Genomic DNA, 14,979 nt, shown 5'->3' with positions numbered 1-14,979 from the left:
CTGATGTTGTAAAACCATTGACTGATTTGACTAAGAAGGGTGCTGATGTTGCTGATTGGTCCCCTGATGCTGTGGAGGCCTTTCGGGAGCTCAAGCGCCGCTTTTCTTCTGCCCCAGTGTTGCGTCAGCCTGATGTTGCTCTTCCTTTTCAGGTTGAGGTCGACGCTTCTGAAATCGGAGCTGGGGCGGTGTTGTCGCAGAGAAGTTCCGACTGCTCCGTGATGAGACCTTGTGCTTTTTTTTCCCGTAAATTTTCGCCCGCCGAGCGGAATTATGATATTGGGAATCGGGAGCTTTTGGCCATGAAGTGGGCTTTTGAGGAGTGGCGTCACTGGCTTGAGGGGGCCAGACATCAGGTGGTGGTATTGACTGACCACAAAAATTTAATTTACCTTGAGTCTGCCAGGCGCCTGAATCCTAGACAGGCGCGCTGGTCGTTGTTTTTCTCTCGGTTTAATTTTGTGGTGTCGTACCTACCGGGTTCTAAGAATGTTAAGGCGGATGCCCTTTCTAGGAGTTTTGAGCCTGACTCCCCTGGTAATTCTGAGCCCACAGGTATCCTTAAAGATGGAGTGATATTGTCTGCCGTTTCTCCAGACCTGCGGCGGGCCTTGCAGGAGTTTCAGGCGGATAGACCTGATCGTTGCCCACCTGGTAGACTGTTTGTTCCTGATGATTGGACCAGTAGAGTCATCTCTGAGGTTCATTCTTCTGCGTTGGCAGGTCATCCTGGAATCTTTGGTACCAGGGATTTGGTGGCAAGGTCCTTCTGGTGGCCTTCCCTGTCACGAGATGTGCGAGGCTTTGTGCAGTCTTGTGACGTTTGTGCTCGGGCCAAGCCTTGTTGTTCTCGGGCTAGTGGATTGTTGTTGCCCTTGCCTATCCCGAAGAGGCCTTGGACGCACATCTCGATGGATTTTATTTCGGATCTGCCTGTTTCTCAGAAGATGTCTGTCATCTGGGTGGTGTGTGACCGTTTCTCTAAGATGGTCCATCTGGTTCCCTTGCCTAAGTTGCCTTCTTCTTCCGAGTTGGTTCCTCTGTTTTTTCAAAATGTTGTTCGTTTGCATGGTATTCCTGAGAATATCGTTTCTGACAGAGGGACCCAATTCGTGTCTAGATTTTGGCGGGCATTCTGTGCTAGGATGGGCATAGATTTGTCTTTTTCGTCTGCTTTCCATCCTCAGACTAATGGCCAGACCGAGCGGACTAATCAGACCTTGGAGACATATTTGAGGTGTTTTGTGTCTGCGGATCAGGATGATTGGGTTGCTTTTTTGCCTTTGGCGGAGTTCGCCCTCAATAATCGGGCCAGCTCTGCCACCTTGGTGTCCCCGTTTTTCTGTAATTTGGGGTTTCATCCTCGATTTTCCTCCGGTCAAGTGGAATCTTCGGATTGTCCTGGAGTGGATGCTGTGGTGGAGAGGTTGCATCAGATTTGGGGGCAGGTGGTGGACAATTTGAAGTTGTCCCAGGAGAAGACTCAGCTTTTTGCCAACCGCCGTCGTCGTGTTGGTCCTCGGCTTTGTGTTGGGGACTTGGTGTGGTTGTCTTCTCGTTTTGTCCCTATGAGGGTTTCTTCTCCTAAGTTTAAGCCTCGGTTCATCGGCCCGTACAAGATATTGGAGATTCTTAACCCTGTGTCCTTCCGGTTGGACCTCCCTGCATCCTTTTCGATTCATAATGTTTTTCATCGGTCATTGTTGCGCAGGTATGAGGTACCGGTTGTGCCTTCCGTTGAGCCTCCTGCTCCGGTGTTGGTTGAGGGTGAGTTGGAGTACGTTGTGGAAAAGATCTTAGACTCTCGTGTTTCCAGACGGAGACTCCAGTATCTGGTCAAATGGAAGGGATACGGTCAGGAGGATAATTCTTGGGTCACTGCATCTGATGTTCATGCCTCCGATCTTGTCCGTGCCTTTCATGGGGCTCATCCTGATCGCCCTGGTGGTTCTGGTGAGGGTTCGGTGCCCCCTCCTTGAGGGGGGGGTACTGTTGTGAAATTGGATTCTGGGCTCCCCCGGTGGCCACTTGTGGAATTGAACTTGTGTGCATCATCCCCTCTGTTCACCTGCTCCTATCAGGATGTGGGAGTCGCTATATAACCTTGCTCCTCTGTCAGTTTCTTGCCGGTCAACAATGTAATCAGAAGCCTTCTGTGCTTGTTCCTGCTACTAGACAACTCCCAGCTAAGTTGGACTTTTGTCCTTGTGTGTTTTTGCATTTTGTTCCTGTTCACAGCTGCTGTTTCGTTACTGTGTCTGGAAAGCTCTTGTGATCGGAAATTGCCACTCTGGTGTTATGAGTTAATGCTAGAGTCTTAAAGGAATTTCTGGATGGTGTTTTGATAGGGTTTTCTGCTGACCATGAAAGTGTCCTTTCTGTCTTCCTGCTATCTAGAAAGCGGACCTCGATTTTGCTAAACCTATTTTCATACTACGTTTGTCATTTCATCTAAAATCACCGCCAATATATGTGGGGGCCTCTGTCTGCCTTTTGGGAAAATTTCTCTAGAGGTGAGCCAGGACTGTCTTTTCCTCTGCTAGGATTAGGTAGTTCTCCGGCTGGCGCTGGGCATCTAGGGTTAAAAAACGTAGGCATGCTACCCGGCCACTTCTAGTTGTGCTGCAGGTTTAGTTCATGGTCAGTATAGTTTCCATCTTCCAAGAGCTAGTTCTCATATATGCTGGGCTATGTTCTCTCGCCATTGAGAATCATGACAGTTTGACCGGCCCAAAAAAGGGTTAAATTACTGGCTGAGAAAGGAGAGAAAAAAGAAGTCTGCTACAATTTTTTTTTTTTTTTTTTTTCCTCTAGTTCTGAGTGTGCTCTTAATTGAATCACTTGCTAGTCTGCCTATACTGCAGCCTTCCTCTCTTTCTCTCCTTCTAATCCTTGAATGGCTCTGTGTTCACCTGTTTCAAATGGATCTTCAGAGTGTAGCTACAGGTTTGAATAATCTCGCCACAAAGGTACAAAATTTGCAAGATTTTGTTGTTCATGCACCTATGTCTGAGCCTAGAATTCCTTTGCCTGAATTCTTCTCGGGGAATAGATCTCACTTTCAAAATTTTAAAAATAATTGCAAATTGTTTTTGTCCCTGAAGTCTCGCTCTGCCGGAGACCCTGCACAGCAGGTCAGGATTGTAATTTCCTTGCTCCGGGGCGACCCTCAAGACTGGGCTTTTGCATTGGCACCAGGGGATCCTGCGTTGCTCAATGTGGATGCGTTTTTTCTGGCCTTGGGGTTGCTTTATGAGGAACCTCATTTAGAGCTTCAGGCGGAAAAGGCCTTGATGTCCTTGTCTCAGGGGCAAGATGAAGCTGAAATATACTGCCAAAAATTCCGCAAATGGTCTGTGCTTACTCAGTGGAATGAGTGCGCCCTGGCGGCGATTTTCAGAGAAGGTCTCTCTGATGCCATTAAGGATGTTATGGTGGGGTTCCCTGTGCCTGCGAGTCTGAATGAGTCCATGACGATGGCTATTCAGATCGATAGGCGTCTGCGGGAGCGCAAACCTGTGCACCATTTGGCGGTGTCTACTGAGAAAACGCCAGAAAATATGCAATGTGATAGAATTCTGTCCAGAAGCGAGCGGCAGAATTTTAGACGAAAAAATGGGTTGTGCTTCTATTGTGGTGATTCAACTCATGTTATATCAGCATGCTTTAAGCGTACTAAGAAGCCTGACAAGTCTGTTTCAATTAGCACTTTACAGTCTAAGTTTATTCTATCTGTGACCCTGATTTGTTCTTTGTCATCTATTACCGCGGACGCCTATGTCGACTCTGGCGCTGCTTTGAGTCTTATGGATTGGTCCTTTGCCAAACGCTGTGGGTATGATTTGGAGCCACTGGAGGCTCCGATACCTCTGAAAGGGATTGACTCCACCCCATTGGCTAGTAATAAACCACAATACTGGACACAAGTGACTATGTGTGTTAATCCGGATCACCAGGAGGTTATTCGCTTTCTGGTGCTGTATAATCTACATGATGTTTTGGTGCTGGGATTGCCATGGCTGCAATCTCATAACCCAGTCCTCGACTGGAGAGCTATGTCTGTGTTAAGCTGGGGATGTAAAGGAACTCATGGGGACGTACCTTTGGTTTCCATTTCATCATCTATTCCCTCTGAGATTCCTGAATTCTTGTCTGACTTTCGTGACGTTTTTGAAGAACCCAAGGTTGGTTCACTACCTCCGCACCGGGAGTGCGATTGTGCCATAGACTTGATTCCGGGTAGTAAATACCCTAAGGGTCGTTTATTTAATCTGTCTGTGCCTGAACACGCTGCTATGCGAGAATATATAAAGGAGTCCTTGGAAAAGGGACATATTCGTCCTTCGTCATCTCCCTTAGGAGCCGGTTTTTTCTTTGTGTCTAAGAAAGACGGCTCTTTGAGGCCGTGTATTGATTATCGACTTTTGAATAAAATCACGGTTAAATATCAATATCCGTTACCACTGCTTACTGATTTGTTTGCTCGTATAAAGGGGGCCAAGTGGTTCTCTAAGATTGATCTCCGTGGGGCGTATAATTTGGTGCGAATCAAGCAGGGGGATGAGTGGAAAACCGCATTTAATACGCCCGAGGGCCATTTTGAGTATTTGGTGATGCCTTTTGGTCTTTCAAATGCCCCTTCAGTCTTCCAGTCCTTTATGCATGACATTTTCCGCGATTATTTGGATAAATTTATGATTGTGTATCTGGATGATATTCTGATTTTTTCGGATGACTGGGACTCTCATGTCCAGCAGGTCAGGAGGGTTTTTCAGGTTTTGCGGTCTAATTCCTTGTGTGTGAAGGGTTCTAAGTGTGTTTTTGGGGTTCAAAAGATTTCTTTCTTGGGATACATTTTTTCCCCCTCTTCCATCGAGATGGATCCTGTCAAGGTTCAGGCTATTGGTGATTGGACGCAACCCTCTTCTCTTAAGAGTCTTCAGAAATTTTTGGGCTTTGCTAACTTTTATCGTCGATTTATTGCTGGTTTTTCTGATGTTGTAAAACCATTGACTGATTTGACTAAGAAGGGTGCTGATGTTGCTGATTGGTCCCCTGATGCTGTGGAGGCCTTTCGGGAGCTCAAGCGCCGCTTTTCTTCTGCCCCAGTGTTGCGTCAGCCTGATGTTGCTCTTCCTTTTCAGGTTGAGGTCGACGCTTCTGAAATCGGAGCTGGGGCGGTGTTGTCGCAGAGAAGTTCCGACTGCTCCGTGATGAGACCTTGTGCTTTTTTTTCCCGTAAATTTTCGCCCGCCGAGCGGAATTATGATATTGGGAATCGGGAGCTTTTGGCCATGAAGTGGGCTTTTGAGGAGTGGCGTCACTGGCTTGAGGGGGCCAGACATCAGGTGGTGGTATTGACTGACCACAAAAATTTAATTTACCTTGAGTCTGCCAGGCGCCTGAATCCTAGACAGGCGCGCTGGTCGTTGTTTTTCTCTCGGTTTAATTTTGTGGTGTCGTACCTACCGGGTTCTAAGAATGTTAAGGCGGATGCCCTTTCTAGGAGTTTTGAGCCTGACTCCCCTGGTAATTCTGAGCCCACAGGTATCCTTAAAGATGGAGTGATATTGTCTGCCGTTTCTCCAGACCTGCGGCGGGCCTTGCAGGAGTTTCAGGCGGATAGACCTGATCGTTGCCCACCTGGTAGACTGTTTGTTCCTGATGATTGGACCAGTAGAGTCATCTCTGAGGTTCATTCTTCTGCGTTGGCAGGTCATCCTGGAATCTTTGGTACCAGGGATTTGGTGGCAAGGTCCTTCTGGTGGCCTTCCCTGTCACGAGATGTGCGAGGCTTTGTGCAGTCTTGTGACGTTTGTGCTCGGGCCAAGCCTTGTTGTTCTCGGGCTAGTGGATTGTTGTTGCCCTTGCCTATCCCGAAGAGGCCTTGGACGCACATCTCGATGGATTTTATTTCGGATCTGCCTGTTTCTCAGAAGATGTCTGTCATCTGGGTGGTGTGTGACCGTTTCTCTAAGATGGTCCATCTGGTTCCCTTGCCTAAGTTGCCTTCTTCTTCCGAGTTGGTTCCTCTGTTTTTTCAAAATGTTGTTCGTTTGCATGGTATTCCTGAGAATATCGTTTCTGACAGAGGGACCCAATTCGTGTCTAGATTTTGGCGGGCATTCTGTGCTAGGATGGGCATAGATTTGTCTTTTTCGTCTGCTTTCCATCCTCAGACTAATGGCCAGACCGAGCGGACTAATCAGACCTTGGAGACATATTTGAGGTGTTTTGTGTCTGCGGATCAGGATGATTGGGTTGCTTTTTTGCCTTTGGCGGAGTTCGCCCTCAATAATCGGGCCAGCTCTGCCACCTTGGTGTCCCCGTTTTTCTGTAATTTGGGGTTTCATCCTCGATTTTCCTCCGGTCAAGTGGAATCTTCGGATTGTCCTGGAGTGGATGCTGTGGTGGAGAGGTTGCATCAGATTTGGGGGCAGGTGGTGGACAATTTGAAGTTGTCCCAGGAGAAGACTCAGCTTTTTGCCAACCGCCGTCGTCGTGTTGGTCCTCGGCTTTGTGTTGGGGACTTGGTGTGGTTGTCTTCTCGTTTTGTCCCTATGAGGGTTTCTTCTCCTAAGTTTAAGCCTCGGTTCATCGGCCCGTACAAGATATTGGAGATTCTTAACCCTGTGTCCTTCCGGTTGGACCTCCCTGCATCCTTTTCGATTCATAATGTTTTTCATCGGTCATTGTTGCGCAGGTATGAGGTACCGGTTGTGCCTTCCGTTGAGCCTCCTGCTCCGGTGTTGGTTGAGGGTGAGTTGGAGTACGTTGTGGAAAAGATCTTAGACTCTCGTGTTTCCAGACGGAGACTCCAGTATCTGGTCAAATGGAAGGGATACGGTCAGGAGGATAATTCTTGGGTCACTGCATCTGATGTTCATGCCTCCGATCTTGTCCGTGCCTTTCATGGGGCTCATCCTGATCGCCCTGGTGGTTCTGGTGAGGGTTCGGTGCCCCCTCCTTGAGGGGGGGGTACTGTTGTGAAATTGGATTCTGGGCTCCCCCGGTGGCCACTTGTGGAATTGAACTTGTGTGCATCATCCCCTCTGTTCACCTGCTCCTATCAGGATGTGGGAGTCGCTATATAACCTTGCTCCTCTGTCAGTTTCTTGCCGGTCAACAATGTAATCAGAAGCCTTCTGTGCTTGTTCCTGCTACTAGACAACTCCCAGCTAAGTTGGACTTTTGTCCTTGTGTGTTTTTGCATTTTGTTCCTGTTCACAGCTGCTGTTTCGTTACTGTGTCTGGAAAGCTCTTGTGATCGGAAATTGCCACTCTGGTGTTATGAGTTAATGCTAGAGTCTTAAAGGAATTTCTGGATGGTGTTTTGATAGGGTTTTCTGCTGACCATGAAAGTGTCCTTTCTGTCTTCCTGCTATCTAGAAAGCGGACCTCGATTTTGCTAAACCTATTTTCATACTACGTTTGTCATTTCATCTAAAATCACCGCCAATATATGTGGGGGCCTCTGTCTGCCTTTTGGGAAAATTTCTCTAGAGGTGAGCCAGGACTGTCTTTTCCTCTGCTAGGATTAGGTAGTTCTCCGGCTGGCGCTGGGCATCTAGGGTTAAAAAACGTAGGCATGCTGTTATGACCCCAATGGCGAGGGTCTCAGAGGAACGTGGAAGTCTGCAGAGTACAAAAATCCAGCTCATAGGGCAGTGGTAACTGGGTTGACCATATATCTACTCCTAACGCCAACACTAGAAGTAGCCGGGGATCATTCCTACGTTGATTCTAGATGACACGCGCCAGCCGGAGAATCTAGCTACCCCTAGTAGAGGAAAACAAAGACCTTTCTTGCCTCCAGAGAAGGGGACCCCAAAGCTGGATAGAAGCCCCCCACAAATAATGACGGTTAGGTAAGAGGAAATGACAAACACAGAAATGAACCAGGTTTAGCACAGAGAGGCCCGCTTACTGATAGCAGAATAAAGAAAGGTAACTTATATGGTCAACAAAAACCCTATCAAAATCCACACTGGAAATTCAAGAACCCCCGAACCGTCTAACGGTCCGGGGGGAGAACACCAGCCCCCCTAGAGCTTCCAGCAAAGGACAGGATATATATTTGGAACAAGCTGGACAAAAATACAAAACCAAAACAAATAGCAAAAAGCAAAAGGCAGACTTAGCTGATATAACTGGAACCAGGATCAGTAGACAAGAGCACAGCAGACTAGCTCTGATAACTACGTTGCCAGGCATTGAACTGAAGGTCCAGGGAGCTTATATAGCAACACCCCTAACTAACGACCCAGGTGAGGATAAAAGGAATGACAGAAAAACCAGAGTCAAAAAACTAGTAACCACTAGAGGGAGCAAAAAGCAAATTCACAACAGTACCCCCCCCTTAGTGAGGGGTCACCGAACCCTCACCACGACCACCAGGGCGATCAGGATGAGCGGCATGAAAGGCACGAACTAACTCGGCCGCATGAACATCAGAGGCGACCACCCAGGAATTATCCTCCTGACCATAGCCCTTCCACTTGACCAGGTACTGAAGCCTCCGCCTGGAGAGGCGAGAATCCAAGATCTTCTCCACCACGTACTCCAACTCGCCCTCAACCAACACCGGAGCAGGAGGCTCAGCAGAAGGAACTACAGGCACAATGTACCGCCGCAACAAGGACCTATGAAATACATTGTGAATAGCAAACGACACAGGAAGATCCAGACGAAAAGATACAGGATTAAGGATTTCCAATATCTTGTAAGGCCCAATAAAACGAGGTTTAAATTTGGGAGAGGAGACCTTCATAGGAACAAAGTGGGAAGAAAGCCATACCAAATCCCCAACGCGTAGTCGGGGACCCACACCGCGGCGGCGGTTGGCAAAGCGCTGAGCCTTCTCCTGTGACAACTTCAAGTTGTCCACCACATGATTCCAGATCTGCTGCAACCTATCCACCACAGAATCCACCCCAGGACAGTCAGAAGGCTCCACATGACCCGAAGAAAAGCGAGGATGGAAACCAGAGTTGCAGAAAAAAGGCGAAACCAAGGTGGCGGAACTAGCCCGATTATTAAGGGCAAACTCAGCCAACGGCAAGAATGTCACCCAATCGTCCTGATCAGCAGAGACAAAACACCTCAAATAAGCCTCCAAAGTCTGATTGGTTCGCTCCGTCTGTCCATTAGTCTGAGGATGGAAAGCAGACGAAAACGACAAATCAATGCCCATCCTACTACAAAAGGATCGCCAGAACCTGGAAACGAACTGGGATCCTCTGTCTGACACAATATTCTCAGGGATGCCGTGCAAACGAACCACGTTCTGGAAAAACACAGGAACCAGATCGGAAGAGGAAGGCAGCTTAGGCAAAGGAACCAAATGGACCATCTTGGAGAAGCGATCACATATCACCCAGATAACGGACATGCCCTGAGATAGCGGAAGATCAGAAATGAAATCCATGGAGATATGTGTCCAAGGTCTCTTCGGGACAGGCAAGGGCAAGAGCAAACTGCTGGCACGAGAACAGCAAGGCTTAGCTCGAGCACAAGTCCCACAGGACTGCACAAATGACCGCACATCCCTTGACAAGGAAGGCCACCAAAAGGACCTGGCCACCAGATCTCTGGTGCCAAAAATTCCCGGGTGACCTGCCAACACCGAGGAATGAACCTCGGAAATGACTCTGCTGGTCCACTTATCCGGGACAAACAGTCTGTCATGTGGACAAGACTCAGACCTATCAGCCTGAAATCTCTGCAACACACGTCGCAGATCCGGAGAAATAGCTGACAAGATAACTCCATCTTTAAGAATACCAACAGGATCAGCGACTCCAGGAGCATCAGGCACAAAGCTCCTAGAAAGAGCATCGGCCTTCACATTCTTTGAACCTGGTAAATACGAGACAACAAAATCAAAGCGGGAGAAAAACAATGACCAGCGGGCCTGTCTCGGATTAAGGCGTTTAGCAGACTCGAGATACATCAGATTTTTGTGATCAGTCAAGACCACCACACGATGCTTAGCACCCTCGAGCCAATGACGCCACTCCTCAAATGCCCATTTCATGGCCAACAACTCCCGATTGCCCACATCATAATTTCGCTCGGCAGGCGAAAACTTCCTAGAGAAAAAGGCACAAGGTTTCATAACAGAGCAACCAGGGCCTCTCTGCGACAAAACGGCCCCTGCCCCAATCTCCGAAGCATCCACCTCAACCTGAAAGGGAAGTGAGACGTCAGGCTGGCACAAAACAGGCGCCGAAGTAAACCGGCGTTTCAACTCCTGGAAAGCCTCCACGGCAGCAGGAGCCCAGTTAGCTACATCGGAGCCCTTCTTGGTCATATCCGTCAAAGGTTTCACAATGCTAGAAAAATTAGCAATAAAACGACGGTAGAAGTTAGCGAAGCCCAAGAACTTCTGAAGACTCTTAACTGACGAGGGCTGAGTCCAATCAAGAATAGCTCGGACCTTGACTGGGTCCATCTCCACAGCAGAAGGGGAAAAAATGAACCCCAAAAAGGGAACCTTCTGTACACCAAAGAGACACTTTGAGCCCTTGACAAACAAAGAATTTTCACGCAAAATTTTAAAGACCAACCTGACCTGCTCCACATGCGAATCCCAATTATCAGAAAAAACCAAAATATCATCCAGATAAACAATCAAAAATTTATCCAGATACTTCCGGAAAATGTCATGCATAAAGGACTGAAAAACTGAAGGCGCATTGGAGAGCCCAAAAGGCATCACCAAGTACTCAAAATGACCTTCGGGCGTATTGAATGCGGTTTTCCATTCATCACCTTGCTTAATGCGCACAAGGTTGTACGCACCACGAAGGTCTATCTTGGTGAACCACTTGGCACCCTTAATCCGGGCAAACAAGTCAGACAACAGCGGCAAAGGATACTGAAATTTGACAGTGATCTTATTTAAAAGCCGATAATCAATACAAGGTCTCAAAGATCCGTCCTTTTTTGCCACAAAAAAGAATCCCGCACCAAGAGGGGAAGAAGACGGACGAATATGTCCTTTCTCCAGAGACTCCTTGATATATGAACGCATAGCGGTATGTTCAGGTACCGACAGATTAAACAGTCTTCCCTTAGGAAATTTACTGCCTGGGATCAAATCTATAGCACAGTCACAGTCCCTATGAGGAGGCAGTGCACTGGACTCAGACTCACTGAAGACATCCTGATAATCAGACAAATACTCCGGAACTTCCGAAGGCGTAGAAGAAGCAATAGACACAGGCAGGGAATCCCCATGAATACCACGACAGCCCCAACTTGAGACTGACATAGCCTTCCAGTCCAGGACTGGATTATGGGTCTGTAACCATGGCAGCCCTAAAACAACCAAATCATGCATTTTATGTAAAACCAGGAAACGTATCACCTCGCGGTGTTCAGGAGTCATGCACATGGTAACCTGTGTCCAATACTGCGGTTTATTTGCTGCCAATGGTGTAGCATCAATACCCCTAAGAGGAATAGGATTTTCTAATGGTTCAAGAGTAAAACCACAGCGCTTAGCAAATGAGAGATCCATGAGACTCAGGGCAGCACCTGAATCTACAAACGCCATGACAGGATAAGATGACAGTGAGCAAATCAAAGTTACAGACAGAATAAATTTAGGTTGCAAATTACCAACGGTGACAGGACTAACAACCTTAGCTATACGTTTAGAGCATGCTGAGATAACATGTGTAGAATCACCACAGTAGTAGCACAAGCCATTCCGGCGTCTATGAATTTTCCGCTCATTTCTAGTCAGGATTCTATCACATTGCATTAAATCAGGTGTCTGTTCAGACAACACCATGAGGGAATTTGCGGTTTTTCTATCACATTGCACCGAATTAGGTGTCTGTTCAGACAACACCATGAGGGAATTTGCGGTTTTGCGCTCCCGCAACCGCCGGTCAATTTGAATAGCCAGTGCCATAGTATCATTCAGACCTGTGGGAATGGGAAAACCCACCATAACATTCTTAATGGCTTCAGAAAGGCCATTTCTAAAATTAGCGGCCAGTGCACACTCGTTCCAATGTGTCAGCACGGACCATTTCCGAAATTTTTGGCAATACACTTCAGCCTCGTCCTGCCCCTGAGACATAGCCAGCAAGGCCTTTTCTGCCTGAATCTCAAGATTGGGTTCCTCATAAAGTAAACCGAGCGCCAGAAAAAACGCATCAAGATCAGCCAATGCCGGATCTCCTGGCGCCAGCGAAAAAGCCCAATCCTGAGGGTCGCCCCGTAAGAACGAAATAACAATTTTTACTTGCTGAGCAGAATCTCCAGATGAACAGGGTCTCAGGGACAAAAACAATTTACAATTATTCACGAAATTCCTAAACTTAAACCTGTCTCCGGAAAACAGTTCAGGAATCGGTATTTTAGGTTCTGACCTAGGATTTCTGATAACATAGTCTTGTATACCCTGCACACGAGTAGCCAGCTGGTCCACACTTGTAATCAAGGTCTGGACATTCATGTCTGCAGCAAGCATAGCCACTCTGAGGTAAAGGGGAAAAAGAAAAAAAAAAAAACTCAGAATCTTCTTTCTTATAATCCCTCTTCTGCAATGCATTAAACATTTAATACAGGCCTGGCAAACTGTTATGACCCCAATGGCGAGGGTCTCAGAGGAACGTGGAAGTCTGCAGAGTACAAAAATCCAGCTCATAGGGCAGTGGTAACTGGGTTGACCATATATCTACTCCTAACGCCAACACTAGAAGTAGCCGGGGATCATTCCTACGTTGATTCTAGATGACACGCGCCAGCCGGAGAATCTAGCTACCCCTAGTAGAGGAAAACAAAGACCTTTCTTGCCTCCAGAGAAGGGGACCCCAAAGCTGGATAGAAGCCCCCCACAAATAATGACGGTTAGGTAAGAGGAAATGACAAACACAGAAATGAACCAGGTTTAGCACAGAGAGGCCCGCTTACTGATAGCAGAATAAAGAAAGGTAACTTATATGGTCAACAAAAACCCTATCAAAATCCACACTGGAAATTCAAGAACCCCCGAACCGTCTAACGGTCCGGGGGGAGAACACCAGCCCCCCTAGAGCTTCCAGCAAAGGACAGGATATATATTTGGAACAAGCTGGACAAAAATACAAAACCAAAACAAATAGCAAAAAGCAAAAGGCAGACTTAGCTGATATAACTGGAACCAGGATCAGTAGACAAGAGCACAGCAGACTAGCTCTGATAACTACGTTGCCAGGCATTGAACTGAAGGTCCAGGGAGCTTATATAGCAACACCCCTAACTAACGACCCAGGTGAGGATAAAAGGAATGACAGAAAAACCAGAGTCAAAAAACTAGTAACCACTAGAGGGAGCAAAAAGCAAATTCACAACAGCATGCTACCCGGCCACTTCTAGTTGTGCTGCAGGTTTAGTTCATGGTCAGTATAGTTTCCATCTTCCAAGAGCTAGTTCTCATATATGCTGGGCTATGTTCTCTCGCCATTGAGAATCATGACAGACATCCCCGCAGAGCACTGAAGGAACCGGTGCCGAGCACCCCATTGCCCTTACGTGGGGGCAATCCACAAGCCCATCAGTGGTTGTTTGCTAAGCTGTTTAGACAGTTCTGCTGAAATTCTATACATTCAGAACAACTGTTAATATGATCATACTGTACACATACGTAGAATACCATGCTATTGACAGCACATTACCCGGTTTTCCTCAGATGATAAAAAACTGTTTTCTTAAACAGGCTTAAAAATCAACAGCATTTTTCTCGTTTAAAGGGTGGTTGCCAGCTTGGTTTGTCAGGCATATGATCTGTCTAAACGTCTAAAAAGATGCTTAGTAACTTTAAGATTAAAATTATACATTATTTATTTTACTCACAAACAGCTCTGGCAAAAATTAAGAGACCACTGCAAAATGTTCAGTTTGTCTGATTTTTCTCTTCATAGGTATATTTTTTTAGTAAACTGTAAATTGTTCTTTTATTCTATAAACTTCTGACATGTCTCCGAATTTCCAAGCAATAAATTTTGTATTTTTTTTCTGACAAAGAAAAATGGTCAAAATGAAAAAAACAGTGCTTTCAAACCTCAAATAATGCAAAGGAAACAAGTTAATATTTAGAAACAACAATACTAATGTTTTAAATCAGGAAGAGTTTAGAAATCAATATTTTGTGGAATAACCGTGATTTTTTTTATCACAGCTTTCATGCGTCTTTGCATGCTTTTCACCAGTCTTTCACACTGTTTCTGGAGCAAAAATGTATGCAGTTCTTCTTTGTTTGATGGCTTTTGACTATCCATCATGCTCTTGATTACATTCCAGAGGTTTTCAATTGAGTTCAGGTCTGGAGATTGGGCTGCCCGTGACAGGGTTTTGATGTGGTGGTCTCTTAATTTTTGTCAGAGCTGTGTATAGCGCCATTAATTCCACAATGCTTTGCAAACATTTTCAGCACTGTCCCCGTTGGATTCTCAATCTAAATTCTCTATTAGTATGTCTTTGGTGTGTGGGAGGAAACCAGAGGGGAGCCGGCTGTCACTCAGAGTGATACCGGAAGTCCCGTTCCATCACATCAGCAGAGGCAGCTGAATCCCCAGCAGGAGCGGTCTGTGACTGCACTGTGCTGGGGAAGAACAGTGCCGTGCACAACAGGCAGATAAATTGCAATTACCTGCCTGTTAGTGTTTAGGCTCATTTCTTGTTCTTCCATAAAAAAAATCGACCCCAAAATTTGTTGTGAAATTTCTCCTGAGGATGCCAATATCCCATATGTAGGTGAAAACCACTGTTTGGGTGCATGGCAAGGCTAGGAATGGAAGGAGTGCAATTTTGAAAACTAGACCCCTCATGGAACTTATCTAGATGTGTGATGAGCACCTTTAACCCACCAGGTGCTTCAAAGAAGTTTAGAACATTGAGCCAAGAAAATAAAATAGATTACATTTTTCCCACAAAAATGTTTTTTATCACCAAATTTTGCATTTTCACAAGGGTAACAGGAGA

Source organism: Ranitomeya variabilis, chromosome 2 (assembly GCF_051348905.1).
Source record: "Ranitomeya variabilis isolate aRanVar5 chromosome 2, aRanVar5.hap1, whole genome shotgun sequence".
Classification (NCBI taxonomy): domain Eukaryota; kingdom Metazoa; phylum Chordata; class Amphibia; order Anura; family Dendrobatidae; genus Ranitomeya; species Ranitomeya variabilis.
Note: the sequence above shows the minus strand (reverse complement) of the source record.